Raw genomic sequence first — 12422 nt, 5'->3', positions numbered from 1 at the left:
GTCACGACCCAAAATTTTTACCTTCGGGACCGTGATGCGCCTAACATTTCACTTGCTAGGCAAGCCAACGTTAGAATAATATTATCCATTTTAAAATAATTTTTAAATTTATTAATAACAAAGAAACAAATGCGGAAGTAAGGTCTGAAATGTAGTGAATAATCCATAAAAATAATGATGTCTAAATACCGTCCCAGAATTGGTGTCACAAGTGCACGAGCTCTTAGAATAATACAAATAAAGGTCTGAATAAAATAAAAATATTTGGAAACAAATACACAACTAAAGTAAAGTAGACGGGGACTTCAGAACTGCGGACGCCGTGCAACTATACATCAAGTCTCCTCTGGTAGCTGAAATCCGAGCAAGTCTATGGTACGCTGCTGGGACCAACTCCGAAATCTGCATAAGAAGTGCAGAGTGTAGTATCAATAAAACCGACCCCATGTACTGGTAAGTGCTGAGCCTAACCTCGACAAAGTAGTGACGAGGCTAAGGCAGGTCACTCACATTAGTATGTACGCAATAATAGTAACAACAACAATAATAGAATAATTCAGGTAACTCATTTTTATAGTTGAATCCGACTAAGCAGTCATAACCAATTATTCTTTCAACCAATTTTCATTGCAGCATGCAACCCGTTCTCACAATATATTCATTTTCAACCCTCCAATATATTTATTTTAATCAAGTATATATATAGACTTTTAAATAAGTCTGTTGCAGCGTGCAATCCGATCCCCCAATATAGACTTTTAAATAAGCATATTGCGGCGTGCAATCTGATCCCCCAATATAGACTTTTAAATAAGTCTGTTGCGGCGTGCAATCCGATCCCCCACTATAGACTTTTAAATAAGTCTGTTGCGACGTGCAATCCGATCCCCCACTATAGACTTTTAAATAAGTCTGTTGCGGCATGCAATCCGATCCCTCAATATAGACCTTTAAATAAGTCTGTTGCGGCGTGCAATCTGATCCCCCAATATAGACTTTTAATTAAGTCTGTTGCGGCGTGCAATCCGATCCCCCAATATAAACTTTTAATTAAGTCTGTTGCGGCATGCAATCCGATCCCGCAATATATATATATACACACACACACTTTCATTTCCGTTGCGGCGTGCAACCCGTTCCCCTCAATATAACTTTAAACAACTCATAAATGTAATAAAAATTACTCCAATAACTACCACGTCTAATGAGAAACTATTAAGCATCAAGGTACACAATAACTATAATTTATTTATGAACAAATATTGGCAATTAGCAATTAATTGTGAAAATCATGGAGAAAATAAGTAATTTAATATTTAATATGTTAAATGTCAAGTAACAATTAAGACACATAATTCAAGTAGCATGTAGCAATTATTGTAGGAATTTCAGAATTTATATTTGACAAAGAATAGGAGAGAAATAATTATCATAATAATTAGTTCGTGTATTAAAATAAATTTAGGATTTTTAAATAATTATGCAAATAATTTATTTGACGATATATAGACACTCGTCACCTCGCCTATACGTCGTTCACATGCATTTCACATAACAAATAATTTAAGGGTTCTATTCCCTCAAGTCAAGGTTAACCATGACACTTACCTCGCTTTGTAAATTCCAATAAATTATTCGACCACAACTTTTCCTTTTGAATTTGTCTCCAAAATCATCAAATCTATTCACAAACAATTTGATATACTCAGTACGAATCATAGGAATTAATTCCATATGAATTTACTAATTTTTCAGATAAAAATTCAAAATTTATTTTAATATTCGACAGTGGGACCCACGTCTCAAATCCGGGAAAAACTCGCGAAATCCGAACACCCGTTCCGCTACGAGTTCAACCATACAAAAATTATCCAATTCCGATGTCAAATGGACCTTAAAATCTTACTTTTTCGTTTTTGGAATATTTTATAAAAATATGATTTTTCTCCCAAAATCTCACGGATTCATGATATAAATGAGTATGGAATCATAAAATATAATCAATATAGGATAAGGAACACTTACCCCAATGTTTTTCCGTAAATATCGCCTAAGAATCGCCTTACCCGAGCTCAAAAATGGAAAATGATTGAAAATGGGACGAATCCCATTTTCCAGAACTTAAGTTCTGTTTGCCCAAATTTTACCTTATGAGATCGCGTATAATGCTTCGCGATCGCGAAGCACATTTTTGGCTGCCCAGTTTTTCTTAATCGCGATCATGTGAATAGCCTCGCGATCGCGAAGCTCTACTTTGCTTCCCCAGAAATTTACTCTACGCAAACGCGCAAAACACCACGCGAACACGATGCTTTGACTCACAGACTTACGCGATCGCGAACGACCTCACGCGATCGCGATGAGTAAAGCGCGTGGCTCAGCTTTAGCCTCTTTAACTCTATGCGAACGCGACCTTGGCCACGCGTTCGCGAAGCACCACTTCACACCCATACGCAATCACGTCCTCAAATTCGCGAACACGAAGAACAACTTTGGCTGGCCTCTCAGTTTGCCTTACGCGATCGCGAACGACCTCACGCGATCGCGATGAGTAAATATTCTGCAACAAAACACTAGAAATCTACCATCTTCCTTAAGTCCAAAATGGCCCGTTGAGCATCCGAAACTCACCCGAGCCCTCGGGGCTCCAAACCAAACATGCACACAAGTCCTAAAACATCATACGAACTTGTTCGAGTGATCAAATCGCCAAAATAAGACCTAGAACTACGAATTGAACCCCAAATCGAATGAAACTTTCAAGAAAACTTTAAAACTTATTTTTTCACAACCGGACGTCCGAATCACGTCAAATCAACTCTGTTTCTCACCAAATTCGGCAGACAAGTCATAAATATTGTAGTGGACTTATACCGGGCTCCGAAACCAAAATACGGATCCGGTGTCAATAAATCCAACATCAGTTAATTCTTTAAAATCATTAATCTTTCAAACTTTTAATTTTTCATCAAAATTCCATATCTCGGGCTAGGGACCTAGGAATTCGATTCCGGGCATACGGCCAAGTCCCAAATCACGATAGAGACCTATCGGAACTGTCAAAACACTGATCCGAGTCTCTTTGCTCAAAATGTTGACCAAAGTCAATTCAGTTAAGTTTTAAAGCTCTATTTCACATTTTAATCCATTTTTCACACAAAAACTTTTCAGAAAATTTTATGGACTGCGCACGCAAGTCGAGGAATGATAAATAGTGCTTTTCGAGGTGTTAGAACATAGAATTACTTATTAAATTTAAATATGATATTTTGGGTCATCACAAGTATTGCGTGTGTACCTTAGAGTTGAGAGCTATAATACACCCCAATCACTAAAATAAGTGTTAACATAATTAACCTATTAGGCTAACACTTAGGCGAAGGTTATATCCCTGGGCTTTTTACCTATTTGAAAACAACCAAAAATAATTAGTCAATTTCTAGTTTTATTTCTCTAGTTAATCATTGATAGTGTAGTTTATAGAAGTAATTTGCAAAACCAACTTAATTGGAAGTGTATTTAAGTTGTTTCGTCTTCACGCATCAAGTATACACTCCAACACCCATTGTTAGCTCCCTGAGAAAATCGACCCCGACTCATATAGTTGGGTACTATTCTTCCAACGAGCTTGTCATGACCCGAAATTCCCACCTTCGGACCGTGATGGCGCCTATCATTTCACTTACTAGGCAAGCCAATGTTAGAATAATATTAACCAATTTTTAAAAAAAATTTAAATTATTAATAATCAAAGAAACAAATACGGAAAAAAAGGTTGAAATATAGTGAATAATTCATAAAAATAACGGTGTATAAATACCATCCCAGAATTGGTGTCACAAGTGCACGAGCTTCTAGAATAATACAAATAAAGGTCCGAATAAAATGAAGCTGTCTAGAAATACATACACAGCTAAAGTAAAATAGACGGGGACTTCAGAACTGCAGACTCCATGTAGTTATACCTCAAGTCTCCTCCGAATAGCTGAGATCCGAGCAAGTCTATGGTACGCCGCTGGGACCAACTCTGAAATCTGCACAAGAAGTGCAAAGTGTAGTATCAGTACAACCGACCCCATGTACTGGTAAGTGCTGAGCCTAACCTCGACGAAGTAGTGACGAGGCTAAGACGGGTCACTTACATTACCTGTACGCAATATTAGTAACAACAACAATAGTAGAAATCAATCAGGTAACTCGTTTATAATAATTGAATCCAACTTAGTAGTTATAACCAATTATCATTTCTATCAATTCTGTTACAGCGTGCAACCCGCTCACACAATATATTCATATTCAGTTCTGTTGGAGCGTGCAACCCGCTCTCACAATATATTCACATTCAGTTCTGTTGCAGCGTGCAACCCGATCTCACAATATATTCATTTTAATCAAATCTGTTGCGGCGTGCCACCCGATCCCCCAATATATATATATATGTCGACTTTTAAATAAGTCTGTTGTGGTGTGCAACCCGATCCTCCAATATGGACTTTTAATAAGTCTGTTGCGGCGTGCAATCCGATCCTCCAATATGGACTTTTAATAAGTCTGTTGCGGCGTGCAACCCGATCCTCCAATATGGACTTTTAATAAGTCTGTTGCGGCATGCAACCCGATCCTCCAATATGGACTTTCAATAAGTCTATTGCAACGTGCAACCCGATCCTCCAATATGGACTTTTAATAAGTCTGTTGCAGCGTGCAACCCGATCCTCCAATATATTTATTATAATTAATTCTGTTGCGGCGTGCAACCCGCTCCTCCAACATATTCATCTATCAATTATTATACAAGAATTTCCCCAATAAATGCAACAATTAATATAAAATTATAAGACAACAAGCATACACAAATTATGATTAAATACGAACAAACAAAGGCAAATAGCAAATTATTATAGAAATCAGAGAGAAAATATACAGTTTAATATTTAATATGCTAAATGTCAAATAACAATTAAGGCACATAATTTAAATAGCATGTAACAATTAATGAAGGAATTCAAGAATTAATATTTGACAAAGAATAGGAGAGAAACAAATATTATAACAATTAATTCATAATTTAAAATAATTTATGATTTTTCAAGTAAATATGCAAATAATTAATTTAACGACGTATAGACACTCGTCACCTCGCCTATACGTCGTTCACATGCATTTTACATAACAAATAATTTAAGGGTTCTATTCCCTCAAGTCAAGGTTAACCACGACACTTACCTCGCTTTGCAAATTCCAATCAATTACTCAACCATAGATTTTCCTTTTAAATTTATCTCTGAAAGCTTCAAATCTATTCACAAACAATTCAATATACTCAATACGAATCATAAGAATTAATTCCATATGAATTTACAAAATTTCTGGATAAAAATCCGAAATTCATTTAAATATTTGACAGTGGGAGTCACATCTCAAATCTCATAAAAACTTACGAAATCCGAACACCCATTCCGAGACGAGTCCAACCATATAAAATTTATCCAATTCCGATGTCAAATGGACCTTCAAATCTAAATATTTCGTTTTTAGAATGTTTTACAAATATTCCAATTTCTTCCGTCTAAATCCGAAATAAATAATGCATATAGACTTAGATTTATAAAATACAATCACTATATGATAAAGAACACTTACCCAGTTCAAAATCGTGAAAAACTACTTAGAAATTGCCCCTAAGCCGAGTTATAATTGAGGGTTTATGAAAAATGGGAAAAATCCCGTTTTGGTTCTGTTTTAAGTCACAGGCGTCAGGCCTTCTTCGCGTTCGCGAAGGGCCTGTCGCGTTCGCGATGAGTAGCAGTCCGTGGAATTCGCATTTGCGAGTCCTCCTTCGCGTTCGCGAAGGCTTTTCCCCTCTGGCCTTCGCATTCGCGAGGCATTGCTCGCGTTCGCGATGGAGGAATAATCAACCCTCCTCCAGGTGTGCCTAACACTACGCGTTCGTGAGGAGCTGGTCGCGTTCGCGAAGGGTAATGCCCCCATCGCTTCTCATTCGTGACCAAGTCTTCGCGTTCGCGAAGAAGGAAAATTCAGCCAGCCCATTTTGCTCTTCGCGTTCGTGAGAGTACATTCACGAATGCGATGAAGGAAATACCAGAAGCCTGAAGTTGCAGAAAAACCAGATTTTCTAAGTTCAAAATCATCCTGTATCCTATCTGAAACTCACCCGAGCCCTCGGGGCTCCAAACCAAACATGCACACAAGTCTTAAAATGCCATACGAACTTGATCGCGCGATCAAATCGCCAAAATAACACCTAGAACTACGAATCGGACACCAATTCAAAGGAAATTTTCAATAAAACTTTAAATCTTATATTTTTACAACCGGATGTCCGAATCACGTGAAATCAACTATGTTTCTCACCAAATTCGGCAGAAAAGCCATAAATATTATAGTGGACCTATACCGGGTTTCGAAACTAAAATACAGACTCGAGGTCAATAAATCCAACATCAGTAATTTCTTAGCAATCATTAAGCTTTCAATTTTTCATCAAAATTCCATATCTCGGGCTAGGGACCTCAAAATTCGATTCCGGACATATGCCCAGGTCCCAAATCACTATACGGACCTACCGGAATTGTCAAAATACTGATCCGGGTCCGTTTGCTCAAAAGTTTGACCAAAGTCAACTCAATTGAGTTTTAAAGCTCTATTTCACATTATAATCCATTTTCACTTAAAAACTTTTCAAAAAATTATATGGATTGCGCACGCAAGTAGAGGAATTATACATGGTTCTTTTCGAGGTTTTATAACACATAATTACTTATTAAATTTAAAGATGGTATTTTGGGTCATCACATTCTCCACCTCTAAAACAAACGTTCGTCCTCGAACGGAGTTAGAAAAAGTACCTGAGCTGGAGAAAAGGTGTGGATATTTATTCCTCATGTCCGACTCGGACTCCCAAGTAGATGCCTCTACCGGCTGACCTCTCCATTGCACCTGAACTGAAAGATAGCTCTTAGACCTCAACTGTCGGACCTACCGGGCTAGAATAGCCACCAGCTCCTCCTCGTAAGTCAAATCTTTGTCCATTTGGACTGAGCTGTAATCTAACACATAGGACGGATCACCATGATATTTTCGGAGCATAGACATATGGAACACCGGATGAACCGCTGATAAACTAGGTGGTAATGCAAGCTTGTAGGCTACTTCACCCACCCTTTCAAGAATTTCAAAGGGTCCGATATACCTAGGGCTCAACTTGCCCTTCTTTCCGAACCTCATTACACCTTTCATAGGTGAAACCCGGAGCAATTTCTTTCTCCAACCATGAATGCAATATCACGAACTTTACGGTCGGCATAACTCTTTTGCCTAGACTGAGCTGTGCGAAGTCGATCCTAAATAATCTTGACCTTATCCTAGGCATCCTGTACCAAATCGGTACCCAACAACCGAGCCTCTCCAGGTTCAAACCAACCAACTGGCGATCGGCATCGCCTTCCGTATAATGCCTCATATGGAGCCATCTGAATGCTCGACTGGTAGCTATTATTATAAGAAAACTCCGCAAGTGGCAAGAAATGATCCCAAGAACCTCCAAAGTCTATAACACAAGCGCGGAGCATATCTTCTAATATCTGAATAGTGCGCTCTGACTATCCGTCTGTCTGTGGATGAAATGCAGTACTCAACTCCACCCCCTTGCCTAACTTACGCTGTACATCCCTCGATAATTGTGAGGTAAACTACGTACCTCGATCTGAATAAATAGACACGGACAACCCGTGAAGGCGGATAATCTCACGAATGTAAATTTCAGCTAACCTCTCTGAAGAATATGTAACTGCCCCTGGAATGAAATGTGTTGACTTGGTCAACCTGTCCACAATGACCCAAACTACATCAAATTTTCTCTGAGTCCGTGGGAGCCCAACAGCAAAATCCATAGTGATACGCTCCCACTTCCACTCAGGAATTTCTAATTCTGAAGAAAACCACCAGGTCTCTGATGCTCGTACTTAACTTGCTGAAAATTCAGACACCGAGATACATATGCAACTATATCCTTTTTCATTCTCCTTCACCAATAATATTGCCGCAAATCTTGATACATTTTGGTAGTACCTGGATGAATAGAATATCTGAAACCGTGTGCTTCTTCAAGAATTAATTCACGAAGCCCATCCACATTAGGCACACAAATACGACCCTGCATTCGCAGAACTCCATCTTCCCCTACAGTAACCTGTTTGGCATCACCGTGCTGCACCGTGTCCTTAAGGACAAGTAAATGAGGATCATGATACTGCCTCTCCCTGATGCGCTCATATAAAGAAGACCGAGCGACTGTGCAAGCTAGAACCCGACTGGGTTCTGAAACATCTAACCTCACAAACTGATTAGCCAAAGTCTGAACATCTGCAGCTAATGGCCTCTCCCCAACCGGAATATACGCAAGACTTCCCATACTCACAACCTTTCTACTCAAAGCATCGGCCACCACATTGGCCTTTCCGGGGTGATACAAAATGGTGATACCATAGTCTTTCAACAACTCTAACCATCTTTTCTGCCTCCAATTAAGATCCTTTTGTTTGAACAGATACTGAAGGCTACGATGATCAGTAAATACCTTACACGAGACACCGTAGAGGTAATGCCTCCAAATCTTCAACGCATGAACAATGGCTTCCAATTCTAAGTTATGAACATGATAATTTTTCTCGTGAACTTTGAATTGCCGCGATGCATATGCAATTACCTTGCCATCTTGCATTAATACTGCACCAAGCCCAATGTGAGAGGCATCACAATATACCGTATACGATCCTGAACCTGTGGGTAATACCAATACTAGTGTTGTAGTCAAAGCGGTCTTGAGCTTCTGAAAGCTCAACTCACACTCGTTTGACCATCTAAATGGGGCACTCTTCTGGGTCAATCTGGTCTTAATAGTTGTTCATAATAAATTATAGAATCGTCAAGTAACTTCATGTTGACAAAAATCTCATTTCAAACCTTCACAATACTAATAACGAGATGTAAGGCATGAAGACCTCATAATTATTTACCCAAATTAACGAGTCACATTTAACACCACCCGGGCGGGCACCTACCTCGTAGGTTACAACTCAATATTACAACACACATTTGGCAAGTATGCACAGAGAATTTCATACAAATATTTTTAAATAAGCCTAGCAGGCATGACTCCCTATTAGTACTATAGTACAAATTTAATTTTCACAAGGGAGAATTTAAACACAAGAATTTTTATCACAAGGATCCCGTCCTTATATAACTTCTACCGCAGCTCATAGCCCGGTTTAAATATATCAAATTATTTTAAAATACGAGGACCTCAGCCTCAGTTCTGAATCACAAGTAATATGCACATCTTGCCAATCGAAACTTACCATTTTCTCCTTTTAAATAACTTTCGTTAAACAAAATCACAACACATAATTAACCCCATACCGGTAGGGAATATAATTCATAATTTGTAATTAATTATCTGGAAATACATCAAAACATACCGAAATAAGTACCAGAAAGGCACCTTTAGTCTCACAAATCTTATTAGAGTCCATCATGGAATGATAGGTGTAGTTATCTCCATAAAACCTCCCAACAGAAGTAAACACATAAGTAGATTATAGAATTACGAAGCTCACTCGTAAGTGGAGCACAATATGAGGACTCGGCTTGATATTCAGAACCGAATCAAGTTAAGGAAATTATTCCTTTATAATAAATTGAGGTCGTACCTATAACGACACCATATGATATAATGACCTCCACCATACCATAAAACAATTATAACAACGGTTGAGTCTCCACCTCTAGGACGCCTTCTACCCGCCTGTCCTCCATACTTAACTGGTCGTGTGGGTGGTGTAGTAACTGCAATGGGGCACGTAGACTGAGTGCTTTGATGAAATATGTCTCTCTCGAGTCTAGGACAATTTTCTCATGATGTGTCTAGTAACACCATATTCATAACAACCCCTTTGCGGGTTTGGCTGCTCATATTGAGTCTGTGCCAGATAACTGGAATAACCATTGTAGGAAACTCATGTTAGTGGTGCATTAAAAGAGTTTACTGGAGTACCTCGATTAATTCGATGTGTGAACTAGGCTGGCCGACTACCCGAGCCCTCGCCATAATGATTTTTACTCATAGAGTAGAATCCACTAAATCCCCCAGAATCCTCGAGACGTCTTGGTCTCCTTAGTTTCCTTTTTCCTCACCCCGAACACATTCTAATATCTTGGCAATTTCCACCACTAGTGGAAATGAAGTATCAGCCTGTAGCTCCCGAGTCATACAAAATTGTACGATCATAATTAAGTCCTTTAATGAGTCTGTGGACTCGCTCTCTGGCTGTAGGAAGCAAAGTAGGAATATGACGGGATAACTTATTGAACCTGATGGCATATTATGACACCGTCATGATGACCTGACGCAATCGTTCAAACCCTATGCGCCATGCATTACGAAGAGTCCAGGAAACAAACTCTTTCAAAAGTATTTCTAAGAACCAAGCCAAGTTGGGTTAGGTGTTGCACTGGCTGGTCTGCCCTCTTCATAGGCTTGCCACAGACACCTGTGGAGAATTATCTCTCCCAAGGCCAATTTCTTCTTTTGTTATGCTGACTCAACACTGTTGAGCTGACCTATTTCTTAACATACTCTTCGATTCTTCTTTGGGGTAAATTTTATCCCTATTTATATACAATGATCACAAAAGTAGAGCTCCATACAGACAATTCTTAGTCCAGAATCTCGTCAACCACTGTGCTTCCTTCGAAGCACCCCAAAATCCGCAACCGTGACGTCCACGCTGAGTAGACATTCTATAGATTTAAAGTTGTTCCTCTAACTCCCCCAAGAGCAAGGTGGGGATTTCTTGGAGGGAAGGATGCCGATGGTCTATTGGAAATAGCTTCTCTACCCCAGGGTAGGGGTAAGGTCTGCGTACACACTACCCTCTCCAGACCCCACTAGTGGGATTATACTGGGTTGTTGTTATTGTTGTTGTTGTTGTTGTTGTCTCTAACTCCTTTGGTACTGAAGTATAGGATTATTAAGTAGACAAACATACCGCAAGTCCCAACCTTATCCTCTACAAAATCTCAGGCCTTAAACATGTGTAAATTTTTGGGGAACCTTTCAATACCACATATATACATTTCAAGCCAAAACTAATATAACACATGACTCGCAATCCATTCATTGATAGTGGACTCCCCCACTCGGCGCGAAGTCATAGTTCACCACGTCCGAAGTCATCAACCAAATGCCAAGGTACGTTGCACCCCCCCACACTATTCACTGGGTGATCTCTTTATACGTCCGCATATTTAGTCGGAATCACACGTTGAGGCAATATTTGAACATCTCTGGCTCCCTCGTAGTTTATCTATGGCATTAGGAACCGTCGACGCACAACTGATACCGAGTGCGCAATGTCATACACGAGTAGATACAAAGGAATGTGAGATATAGGTTTCAAGCAAATTCAATGTCGCACGATAAGGAATGAAAGAGGTGATATTGTTCCCAAACTTCATAGCCTCTAAGAGATAAGTACAGACGTCTCTGTACCGATCCTTCAGACTCTACTAATCTTGGTCGTGACTCGTGAGACCTATGTAACCTAGTGCTCTGATACCAACTGTCACGACCCAAAATTCTCACCTTCGGACCGTGATGGCGCCTAACATTTCACTTTCTAGGCAAGCCAACTTTAGAATAATATTAACCAATTTTTAAATTATTAATAATCAAAGAAACAAATGCGGAAGCAAATGTTGAAATATAGTGAATAAACCATAAAAACAACGATGTCTAAATACCATCCCAGAATTGGTGTCACAAGTGCACGAACTTCTAGAATAATACAAATAAAGGTCCGAATAAAATGAAGCTGTCTGGAAATAAACACACAGCTAAAGTAAAATAGTCGGGGACTTCAGAACTGCGAACGCCATGCAGTTATACCTCAAGTGTCCTCCGAGTAGCTGAGATCCGAGCAAGTCTATAGCACGCCGCTGGGACCAACTCTGAAATCTGCACAAGAAGTGCAGAGTGTAGTATCAGTACAACCGACCCCATGTACTAGTAAGTGCTGAGCCTAACCTCGACGAAGTAGTGACGAGGCTAAGGCGGGTAACTTACATTACCTGTACGCAATATTAGTAACAACAACAATAGTAGAAATCAATCAGATAACTCGTTTATAATAATTGAATCCAACTCAGCAGTCATAACCAATTATCATTTTTATCAATTCTGTTGTAGCGTACAACCCGCTCACACAATATATTCACATTCAATTCTGTTACAGCGTGCAACCCGCTCTCACAATATATTCACATTCAGTTATGTTGCAGCGTGCTACCCGCTCTCATAATATATTCACATTCAGTTCTTTTTAGCATGCAACCCGCTC

Source organism: Nicotiana tabacum, chromosome 2 (genome assembly GCF_000715075.1).
Source record: "Nicotiana tabacum cultivar K326 chromosome 2, ASM71507v2, whole genome shotgun sequence".
Taxonomy (NCBI): Eukaryota; Viridiplantae; Streptophyta; class Magnoliopsida; order Solanales; family Solanaceae; genus Nicotiana; species Nicotiana tabacum.
This window is presented reverse-complemented; position numbering follows the sequence as displayed.